The 12,620-nt window shown below is 37.1% G+C and overlaps 1 long non-coding RNA gene across 1 annotated transcript in view; it reads right to left on the bottom strand.

The window, feature by feature from the left end:
* LOC107668705 (uncharacterized) overlaps positions 1 to 2,017 on the bottom strand; it is a 14,059-nt gene extending 12,042 nt beyond the window's left edge. Inside the window, exon 1 of the long non-coding RNA XR_001631922.1 lies at positions 2,006 to 2,017. This is a non-coding gene — a long non-coding RNA (uncharacterized LOC107668705). The remainder of the gene's footprint in view (positions 1 to 2,005) is intronic.
* Between the last annotated feature and the right edge of the window lie 10,603 nt (positions 2,018 to 12,620).

Below are 12,620 nucleotides of genomic sequence, written 5' to 3'. Positions count from 1 at the left end.
AAACTTTGCATGCAACAATCAGGCAGCAATTGACAGCACTCTGGTCTAGTGGCATACAGGCATCGTCAGATTGACAGTACTCTAGCCCAATAATGTTGGGGGATCCAGTGGGGGCGGCAGTCATATTTCAGGGTGAGCATGCCACTCTTTATCACAACCCTGCTAAAAGTGCCAGTATGTGCGCTCATTGGCGCCCCTTCAGCTGGTGGTGCCCTAGGCGACCGCCTAGCTCGCCTATGCCTAGAAACGGCCCTGCATGTAATGCTATATTTATACAAATCTGTGAACAAACAAACTCATCTACATCTTGAATGGCTTGAGAGTGAGTACATTTGGGTGAACCATCCTTTATTCATTTTTTTTTTTTTTTACACTGGTAGCATTCCAAAAATGACTTTAAATTAGGGATGTGCAAAATTTTATATTTTCATAACAGGCTAGTTGATGAGCTGTCTGAACCACTATTTATCTAGACAACCTTAATGAAAATCTGATTTAGTGCCATGCCCACCACACACCAGATGTCTTTATGAAGAAATCTAACAGAAGACATATTGCATAGAGCCGCACAACACTAAACGAGCACAGCAGATTGATTTTTTCTAATACGTTCAAATGCTTTTGATTAGCAGTTTAATCAGTCTGAATGGTCAGCCTGGCACTCGCTGCCACCCAGTTGGCAGAGGGATTAAATCCATAGCTGCGATATAAAGAGAAATGTGTTCTCTCAGTTAACAGCACATTGGTCTTATTATCTGAAAACCTAAAAACGTTTGTCTGCTGGGGAAGGCAAGCAGGTGATGAATGGTGATTGTGTTTAATGCCATCTGGGGTCACAGAGAGCCATCATTGTAGGATTGCCAAGAACTGCACTGTCAACACAATATTACTAGAGATGGAAAGGGTGGCATGCAAGTGTTCAAATTAGACAACCTGCAGAGGCCGTGTCCTCCAGTGCTTTGGGAGAGCCGTGACACAGGTTTGGTTTTCCCTGCTTTACAGCAGCACATTTACACTCACAGCTGACATTATTCTTGTGTGAAACATAAACATAGGCCTTTTGCAGTCATTTAGCACAGGAGGCTAAACACATCACATTAATGTCAAACAGCCTTCAGCTGAAGCCTATTCCAGCAGTTCCAGGTACTAACATCTGTAATGGGTGCTGGGGCTTTCATTTTTGTTAAAGGTTACTTTTGGTTACTTGTGTTTGTTACATATGTGTCTGGTACTATAAGCTTATTTCCACTGCAGGAAAAAAAAAAAAAAGTAACTTTTTATCTCTCCAATTCAGACTTTTTCTGAGTTTATATTTCAGTCCAGCCTTTTTTTCCCAGAAGTGCGAGATATAAACGCTGAAAACCTCAAAAAATTGTGTGATTTGTGACAAAAACTTTGAGAAAAAGGTAAAAATTGTGAGATAAAAAGTCACAATTGCATTTTTTTATTCAGTTGTTATAAAAAAACAAACAAACACAGAATTGCAATATACAGTATAAACTCAGAAGTGATATAAACACTGAAAAAAGTCGGAATTGAACGATTTGTGACATAAACTAACAATTTTGAGAAAAATAGTCAAAATTGTGATATAAAAAGTTGCATTTACAATTTTCTTATTTTATTCTGTAGCTGAAAAAAAATAATTGAAAAAATATACATTTAGAAGTGCGAGATAAATTCTGTGAAAAAAGTCAAAATTGCTAAATAAAAATGTAATTACAAATTTTTCAAATCCATGGCTGTTTTGTATTGTTTTATAACAAACTTGTATGTTATATATTTAAAAATATTTGTAATTACACATTTGTAAAGATGCAATTTAGTACATTACATTTATCTATTGACTTTAAATGAAATATTGCATAACACACTTCATTTAAGATTATATTTTTACTGCTTTTTTAGTTTGTTTTTTTACAGTTAAAATTATAATCTTTCAAGTATATTACTTGAGCTTTAGCTTTATTTTTAATTATTTAATTATTTAAGTACAAAAGTGTACTTTTGTATCTGTACTTTTGTAGCATGACAAGATTACACATGATATAAAATGTTCTTTGTTCACTTTAAAAAAAAAGTTTACTAAAATATGTTGAGAAGCAGTCATGAAAGTACACTTAAGTGGCCTTTTATTTCATTCATTTTACATCTGCAAGTACTTTTTTTAAATATTTTTTTTTTTGTGCAGTAAAAGTGAACATTCAATACCTTTACACACTTCTTTCTCACAAGACTTATATTTTTCTTCGCTAAAGTAATAGGGTGGCTGCTTTCTCAAAAGTACTAAAAGAATCTTTAATGGAATTTGTTTGGCAGTAAAATTGGAATTAGAAGCACCACGCCTTACACCAGCATTTTAGAGGTAGGGCACTTAAAAGGGTCTAGTCTTTATCTCCTCTAAAGACTGAAAAAGAATTTACACCAGACAATTGATTTATGATTTAACTGCATCCTTAAGCATTACTGCAAATATCATCCCTTCAGCTACATCTTTGCACCCAGCCCTTCAAAAAAAAAAAAAACTCCCCCTCTTTGCACTTTTCAGACAGTGGGTCTGCCTGCCACGAATGCCAAATAGGAATGCGAGATCTCAGAGCCCCAGAGACAAACGCCACAGGAATCAGACAGCAGAAGCACTGAGGAGAGAGTGGTGTAGACCCTCAGCACAGGATGGGCAGGATCTCTTTGAAGACTTATAATAGGCCTGCTTTGTGCACTAAAGCTGCAAGTATCTGTCATGCTGAGTCCAGATGTAGAAACACATTCTTCCCTGACTCAGACTTCCTCTGTGTAGATCTCAGCATGCTGGTTAGTTGCCATCTTAGTTTCTTATAATCTACTACAGACAAAAGAAAAGAAAATACCTTACCCTAAAACCAACCTCAACATAACCAACTCTATCCACCTGTAAACAAGATCAAAACTTGCTCCAGACAAGAAAACAGCCAGAAAACTGTATTTTTGCATTTCTATGAAAGTTTTTATTTATGAGAACTAACTTTTGAGCTTCTGTCCTCAAGTTCATTCACTCAGGTGTCCTAGCAGAGTACCCACAGTAAACTATGGGTTACTGTAATCAATTAATGTTTGACAACCACAGTGTCAGCAGCAGTGGCTGTAATGAGCACACGATGAAGGAATAAATAGAAACAGTCTTTATTAATCAAATGAACACACAGGAGATCGCTGGAGGTCACAAACACAACCACATAAAACATAGAAAGGATCGGACACAGACCAAAGAGAACAGAGGGCTTAAATGCCGAGAACGGTAATTAACTGGAACTAACGACAGATGAAAACTAATCCCAAACTAATGATAGTAACACAAGCAAAATGGGAACAGGGAAAACCAAAATGCAAAGAAACTAAACAGACGGAGACCATGACACACAAAGTGTCATAATGGTTTTGTTTTTTATTTTTCAAATGTTTTGCTTGAACAGTGTATTTGTGTGTGTATATGTATCTGTAATTTTAAATAAATGCCTATTGGTTTGATATACTATGAGATGCACACACTACACTTTTAACAGTAATTGTCCAAATAATTATTAAAAAAGTAAAATAAAATGGTATATAAAACATTGAAAAAACATTAAGTTTGTTTTTCAGTACATTTTATTTTGGAGGCTTAAGTTGCTGCTTGAAATTTTAAATGAAAATCATGTGGCTTCCTATATCTTATTATGGTACCTCTTCCACTGAGGTAAAGGTTATTAGCAGATGCATGATCGTCACTGAGCATTTCCTTAGGCGATTGTAATGTTTAAAACATTATTTTTCCGATATAAAAAGTGGGTTAGAATATCCTTCTCTAAACTGACATTGGGCCTAAAGGCTAGCAGCTCTATTTTATATTTGTGCCAAGCAGCACATTTTTACTCGTTTTGGCACATGGAGGATGTTCATTTTGGAGCTGCTTGTAAATCACAAAATAGCAGAGTCCATTATCTCAAATGTTATATGATTAAGAGCTATACCTCAAATTCTATATGTTCATATATAACCGCTGAAAAAGAATGATCGCTGGGAGAAGTGAAGAAAAAAGCGACAACCCTTTCTCTATGGCTAGAAATGTTACGCTCGGTTCTCAAACACAACAATAGGGATAAAAAATATGCATAAACCACTATTAAGTGCTTCAGTACCATATAACATCTAATTCTTAACTCTAGACTAAACAAAAGAGACTTCCTGTAAAACTCGGGACATCATATTTTGACAGAATAAGTGTAGGTCACAGTTCCAAGAGAATTTCACAGACTGTAATTTATGTTTTGTATATCATTTAAACAGTATAAATTTTACACAGCAGACATCGTGCATAGATTTTTAGATATTCTAAAGAGAATATGAGCGGTTATTTCCAAAACAAGACTTGCCACAATTATGCAAGAGCGTTGCTTTAATTCTCCTCATCTAAAAAGCCCACCCCAAATCACTATATATGGCTCAGGTCCCTCCATCGATGTAAGTCTATAGGCACCAATTCTCACTATTAACTAGTTGCTTATTTGCATACCTATTATTAACATATTGGCTGTTTATTAGTGTGTATAAAGCACATATTCTGCATGACCATATTCTACATCCCTAATCCTACCCAATAAACTTAATAACTACCTTACTAACTATTAATAAGCAGAAAATTAGGAGTTTATTAAGGCAAAAGTCATAATTAATGGTTTATTAATGGCGAGAATTGAACCTTAAAATAAAGTGACCGGATTTTCCACCAGTTTTATTATCATCCCCAATCATCAATCTGATCGCTTTTTAAAGTAACATTTGTCATTCATTGTTTATACCACAAACAAAATGGGATGCGAGGAAATTTATTCTCAGTCATTTAAAGGGATCAATGAAAATTGTCATTATTGTCATGTCATTCCAAACATGGATGATTTCTTTCTTCTGTGGAACACAAAAGAAGATATTTTGGTAGCTATAGATTTCCTTTTTGTGTGGAAAAAAAAATATCATCTTTTATGTTCCACAGAGGGAAAAAAAAGCCACAAAAAAAAGCCACACAGGTTTGGAGTGACATGAGAGCAAGTCAATGATGACAGTTTCCATTTTTGGGTGAACTTTCCCTTTAATGTATTTCTGAACAACAAACAGGAAATATTACCCTGAATAGACGGAAGTACAGTACTTCTCTGCTTCCATTACAGTACAAGACAAACTGTGAGGATTTATATAACAGTTCATTTTACTGTAAAAAAAATACTCTTCACTTTTCACTGACTGCATGCCACATGAGCTGCTCATGAGGGTATTATTAGCGCTCTGTCTGCCTTTCGTTAAATACGAATTCTGCTGATTCAGGCCGTCAGCAGAGAAAGTGAAACATTCAATACCAGAAACACCTGACCTTCCGCTTCTGCGTGTAGCAAAAGTTCGAAACCTTCCTACAAATATCTGGAATTTCAGCTGTTTTTGCATACAAGGCACATACTTTATTAATGCATGTTTGACACAGGACCTAATGTGTTTCTGCCTGATAATGATCCTGCCAAACACGGGAGCAGTTACGGATTACATATGGCATGTTATTCAGTCTTGGTGGACAGATCTGTGATGCACAATCTTGTGCAGGAATAGCCTGAGACATACATGAGCAAGGCGGGAGAGACACCGAGCTTTGAAGAGAGGATAGGGAATACATTAACTGCTCAAAAATTTGGGCTGAGCCGAGCTGAAAGAAAAAGAGCTTTGGAGTTTGGGGAAAAAAGAAACAGAGTGGGATGAAAATGTGAAGGAATGTGTCAGGGCTTGATAAAATGAGTCTTATCAGGGGTGCATTCCTCATCTGAGAGATAGAGGCCAGGGAAACATTAAGAAGATGAAACAAGAATATTTGCAGCTTACAGCCAGCTGGTTCCTTTTATTATTTTAGCTTGTGCTGGTTCACAGGTTGTAGTAAAAGGTATTTGCAAGCATCAGTATTAATATTCGTCATTTTAGGATTATGGATTTAAACGACCTCCGAACCCCTCATAATAAACTTTCATATATAACTCATCATGCAACGTTTGTGCTACAGATATGAGTCATAACTCAATTTTTGTGGCTTGTTGAGGGGATATTGTTACAATCAAACATCTTTCACCTTGGTGAATGATAAAACAGGTTAAAAAATAACCATAGACTTACAAGGAGGGGCCCAAGCCATATCAAAAGACCAGCATCCATTTTGCAACCAACCACAACACTCTAAAAATGAAGTAGCAACCACTCAACTATGGTCGCAAGTACAGTTCTTACCAACTTACTGTAGCTCAGCAATTAAATATTTCCTAGAATCATTCTGTAGTTACAACAAATGCATGCAAACTTCTGTGGTTAGGAGCATAACAACACTTATTGTTAGTACGACTTAAAGACTTGAAGATCATGCTCTCAAGTAGAAGCATGCAGCAGATTCTATATCTTTCATTCCATTTATTTCTGTCAGGACCACTATCGTCAAAGATGATTGACAATTAGCATACAGTTTGGACTGGCGGTATGGTTCTGTTCTGGGCAAGAACTCCCTGCGCATCCATGCAGCCTAGCCTAGCCACATTTTAAAATTTGTCTGATTCAAAGGATAATCAGAAGAATGAATCCTGACTGACAGAGGAGGAGCTGGGGATGGAGGAGGGTAATTAGCTATTGAGCAATGCGAAAACTGATGATAATACTGAGGAACCTTATATATGAATGCTTAGATAGGTGTCATATTCCTATAGGTAGATGGGGATCAGCTGAGAGTCAGCTGATGCAAGCTTGACTAATGTGACCTACCAGAACTAATGCTACGCTTGATTTATCTAAATGTAAGAGTATGACATAAGAGGGAACCCATGCGTCACGATGGAAACAAACATCAAATAAGGCAAAACAACCAGTCACAAAAATAGTAAAGTAGTCCTCAGTTGCCATTTTTATTATTTTATAGCAGCATATGAGAAATTTGTTTGTTGAAAATAGCTGCTGACTGACTGAACTGTATATATACATCTGTATATATACATATATATATATTAACAAAGAGTGAAAAATTGAAGGGGGTCTGAATACTTTCCGTACCCACTGTATATATATATACATACAGAGGAGTAAAGTGCATGCCAATTACATACTACATGACAAAAAACAAACATCAAATAAAGCAAAACAACCAGTCACAAAAATATTAAAGTAGTCCTCAGTTGCCATTTTTATTATTTTATAGCAGCATATGAGAAATTAGTTTGTTGAAAAGAGCTGCTGACTGACTGAACTGTATATATATATATATGTATATATATATATATATATACATATACATACACAGGAGTAAAGTGCATGCCAATTACATACTACATGAATAAAAATAATGATTTTCTCTTTTTCATGCAAATTAACTGTTATCTGACATTAATTGTGATCTTGAATCATAGCAGAAGTTATTACTTCACCACCTCCATGATGATGGTTCAGCAATCCTATATAGTTGAACCAACATGGTTCAAGCAATGAAGGGGCATCAAAGTAACTACTACAATTTATTGCGCTGTGATGGTTATGCAGCGAGTTTCCTTGTTGCGTGGGAAACACCACTCTTACAGCTGGCCTCTGTAACACCTACCCCTGAAACCTCACTCCCACAGTGGTTTCGAACCATCATAAACGTACCACTTTTTTGAGACCCTTCCATTGGTGTACCTAGCACAGTAGTTTGGTACCTAAAGGGTGGCGCTAGACTCACTGCTGAATGTTGATTGGTCGACAGAGGATTGTCACTTGTGCGTGCTACAAGGGGAATGAAGCGTCTCCTTCACTCATTCCACCATGCTGCTCGTGTGTTGGACTTGTTTACATCAGAGTGCATTTTTGGATTTTTGAAGTGTATTTTATAATTTTATATTTTCATACACATACACAATGTCGCGCTTTCTTCTTTGCGCGAGAATGATGTCGGTCCCTACTTTCTGGCATACACTACCCCTGTCAGGTAAGGGTCCTGTTGGTGGTTGAAACACAAGCAGAATCAGGGTGTACTTTCCTGAATTGTACCGTACTGTACTGTACCGAACCGTATCGTTCGGTGGAAAGAGCCTTTAGTAATCATCAGAACATCCCAGGTGTAGTACTCACCCAGACAATCTAGAAAATGCCTAGTAACCACCTAAAAACCCCCAAAGCATAAGCACCATAAACTGCCCAAGAAACACCCATAATCACCTTATAAACTGACCAGAAATGCCCTATTGACCACCCAGAACAACCAAGCAATGCCTTAGTAGCAATCTAGAAATGTGAAAATCCTTAGTAATCATTCTCAACACTCTAGCATGGTGGCAGCAAGCTTAGCATGCACAAAGAGCACTCACATATTCTCCAATAAATGAGAAAATCTGATTCCACAAAGGTTTCCTATATTGCCTTGAAGGTAAAAGCATTGAGGACATTCTGACATATTAAAGGAACACAGAGACATGAATGAACATCCTGCACCGAATGTTCCTGGGCATATTGTTGGATGTCATAGGTTTATTCTGTCCTGAGAAGAAACCATCATTTGTGGTGTTGAATGCTTGTGGTGCACCTTGTTGCAGACTTGTCTTGTCTCGCTAGCCTGTGCAATGGCACCATCTCAATGGAAGCCGTCTATAGCTGGATTGATTGCTGTGTGCGTGATTGTGCAATCCTTCCAAGCTTTTCCTTCCAGAAGCTGTTTTGCACACAGAAGGCTAAGAACTCTCGTCTGGCTTTTCTCTACATCCTCTTCTTTCCCCAGTCATGCGAGGTTGAAACGTCTGTGCGCTCAGTAAGAGGCCAGATAAGCCTTCCCATCAGCCCTCTCACCCCCCTCACCCATGTTGGGGAAGATTTTGTTGATGCAAAGTCAGAGCTCCCCATGGCACTTCCACACTGGCACGTTTCGAGCCCTGTGCTCGGGCAAAATATCAGTGACATTCTGCATTCATGCAGCTTTTGTTTTGTGGGTCCAAAACAGAAGGGCAAACATGTTCATGTGTAACCTCTTTGTTGTTATCACGTGTTTGTTTGCATGAATTTCGACTTACAGTAATGCAAATTTAACATGAGACGTGATTGCTTTATTTTAGCCCGGGGGCTCAGTTTATTTCCATGGAGGCCTGACGCAACAATATTGTAGACTTTACTTCCTGTAAGGATATGTAGGCAGGGTTCCGGATAACCCACAGAACCTGCCAGCAAATATATGCAACACATTCGTGTGAACACATTCATACACTCAAACATTCCCGTTGGATTTATTATGGCAGTGTTTGACTGAATACTCCCTAAATTCTAAACTAAAATAATAAATAAATCTTGAACTCGTAAATTGTTTTAAGCTTCATGGCAGTCGCGTTTTCCCTCAGTAATAACATACTAATTGCAGGGAAAATCCACTGAGAGCAAACTGGTTGTTTTTCTCAGGGGTTCAATGGTGGGAAACCAAGTGTGTCGGTGTGATTGAGGACAGACGCGGTGGGTGCAAAATCAGTTTATTTTATATAAAAAATGAACAAAATATATTCAAACAACGAAAATAAAGTGTCCGTAGAGATGCACTTACTGCAAGGGGGTGTGGTGTCCTTGCTTGGATATTTTGAAGGACAGGGATCGCTGGAAGGTTCTCTTTTGTCTTTTGAATAACATGCACTGATGAATCCTGCACAATAATACCAGAAATCCTTGAGTTAGCATGCATTCCATTATCCAGTCCAGTCCATTTTCAATCCTGGTCAACCACACATGTCTGTCTTATCTGACACACTCTGTTCAGTTGATAGAGGCCTGTATTAAATCAGGTGTATTAAATAAGGAAGACTTACAAAATATGCAGTGCTGTCGGTCCCTAGGACCAAAAGAAAAGAAAAAAAAGATTGAAACTAAATTAGTTTACTTACCCATACTGCTCCCCAGGCACAATAGTAAAGCTGCAAGTCGTCTTTAACTCCTCCTGTTGATTTCTGCAGGACTGTGAGTTGAGATTTGTACAGTATACAAAGAGTCTCTAAACCAGAAGGCTGTTACAGACAGGTGTGAGTAACTTAAATGTGGCTTTATATTTGATTTCAATGCACCTGTGGACATAAATATGCACCAAAAGCCGGAAATGTCAAAATGATTAGAAATTATTTCACACAAATGGCCCTGAGGGGTTGATAAAGTGCTTTGTACAGCCAGTTAAACTCTGACTCACAGAATTCAGGCTGTTTGTATCAGCATATTGCCAAAAGAGCTCTTACGTAACTCAAGCCGGCAAGCTTAAACGTGCAAATTGCTGAAACTTGCAAGATAATGCTGTCCCAAGGCCATGGTACCTTCAGAGACAAAAGTTTACACAAATTCACTGTCCTTCCCTTTAAATTTGTAACGTGAAAATCAATAGTTTGAACTTGTCAGATTGGCTCAACCACATTCATCTTCATAAAGCAATTATATGAAGGTGGCAAATAATTATATTTTCCCCCATTAGTCATATTTTCCATGTTCATACAGCCCTCTACGATATATCAGTGATGTGTAGTTGACTTCTGAAATGAGGTAAAGTCTCGTCTCTGCATTTACTGTGTGCTTTTTTTAGTCCAATGCAATTTCATATGCCATTTGATGTTTGCATGCTTGCAAGTAATGCTTTTGAGTGTGTTAAACCCAAAGTATACTCTGGATTTTAAATCTTTCATTAAAATAAACAAACAAACAAATAAATAAATAGATAAATAAATGGCAGTATTTTTGATCATTTTCACAAAACTTTCATGGCCCCCAGAATATTTTGTTGTATGAATATCTGAATATACCATAATGTCAAAAGAAAGAACAGAGCCTCTGCTTAATATATATATATATATATATATATACTGTGCCGTCTTTAGGGGGGTGCAACTGGTGCGGTCGCACCAGGCCCCGCGGCGAACGGACCGAGGGGGAATACCAGAAAAGTCTGGCTGTGCTTAATGGGTACATTTTTGTACCCGTTAAGCACACCCCTTTTCCCATTAAGCTCACATCATGTTTTATTCAAAATTCTTGTTTATTTTAAACAACCTTTTAAAAGAATAATTGAAAAATGTTTTATTTCAAGGTACAAAGTCAATCACAAAAAAACTGAACACTAAAATCAAGCAACAAGGCAATCAATTTGATCAGTTATATATTCATAATGAAGTGTCATTTAAGCACATTGCAACATCTATACTAGTCCACGTTCAGCTAAGTAACTCATATTCAAAAATCAAATAAAACAAACCAATAAAACATTTCATTCACGGGGATGAGCACAGAAACTAGGATCATTATGAAGCCTCTTATTAAATGGATGTCAACTTGTATATAGTCTCTTAAGGCTGGAATACACTACACTATTTTTTCCCCTTGATTTTCCACCGATTTACAGTCTGGAGAAGTTGATGCTATAGTTGCCAAAGGTCAGAGCCAGTCTGTAGATTTGAGTCGACTGATTCCATAGAAAATCGATTAACTTAAATTAAAGTGACAACCATCCGTTTATAATGTAAAGTCTGTTTATGAAGTATTTACATTGACGTTCAATGTGGAAGAGCTTAAAGAAAGCACACTGAGCTTAATTGGAGCAGCAACAATTTTTTATACATTTGTAATATATATTAAAATGACAAGATTTTGCAAAATAAATAATCTAGGTCATGTATTAAGTTCATACATATTTTATTATGAACAACTATTATTAACAATATCTATGAAATTATACTTTTTCTTATTGATGTCACACTGAAGCTGTTTGATTTTCATAGTAGTGTACCCTTTAAGCTCACCTTACAATAATATGAAATCTTTAAAAAATGACAGCAGTATAAAACCACAGACCAGCAATAAACTGTAAATTTATAATATTATGGATTTAAAAGTATAAGCCAATAATGCAGAGAAGGGTCTGGCTGCAGCCTCGCACTTGCACTCTCAGACTTGCACTCTCAGACACTTGCGCTTCCGCTAGCGACGTCACTTGCAGTCTTTTTTATTTTTTATTTTGTTCTATTTATTGATTACTTTTTGTTTGAATCTCTCAACATTTTACAACAGTAGCCAGGTGGTGAAGACAAGAAAGAAGAAACTAAATTACGAAGTCACTTGCAATCTTCACTTGCACTCTCCGCTACCTGCGACGTCACTTGCAATCGACACAAATTGTGCGTGTTGCCAATGGAGACAAGACGCTGTGGTGGTGATTACACGATTAAAACTAATTTTGTACCATAATGTACAGGGTCCTGAATAAAATAATAAATAAATAGAACAAAATAAAAAAATAAAGACTGCAAGTGACATCGCTAGCGAAGTGCAAATGTCTGAGAGTGCAAGTCTGAGAGTGCAAGCGCAAGTCTGTAGCCAGACCCTTTTGGGTAATGCCTGTGAAGTAATATATTGTACGATCACACCAGTGTGATTTGAACATTTAAATTTGCGTTCGCACCGCCATTGACCTAGAGAACAGCTGTCTGTCATGAATGAAACAGATTCACAGTCTTTTCAGCCACACAGTATCATTATTTCTGTGTTACAAACATTCAAATCACAGAAGTACTGGGATAAAAGTTTATAGTTCAGATATAAACTGTGTGTACGATGTG

The sequence above is a fragment of the Sinocyclocheilus anshuiensis genome, unplaced genomic scaffold (assembly GCF_001515605.1).
Source record: "Sinocyclocheilus anshuiensis isolate Anshui unplaced genomic scaffold, SAMN03320099.WGS_v1.1 scaffold108, whole genome shotgun sequence".
NCBI classification, from domain to species: Eukaryota; Metazoa; Chordata; class Actinopteri; order Cypriniformes; family Cyprinidae; genus Sinocyclocheilus; species Sinocyclocheilus anshuiensis.
The sequence above is the reverse complement of the archived record's forward strand: the minus strand, read 5'-3'. Positions and strand labels throughout refer to the sequence as shown.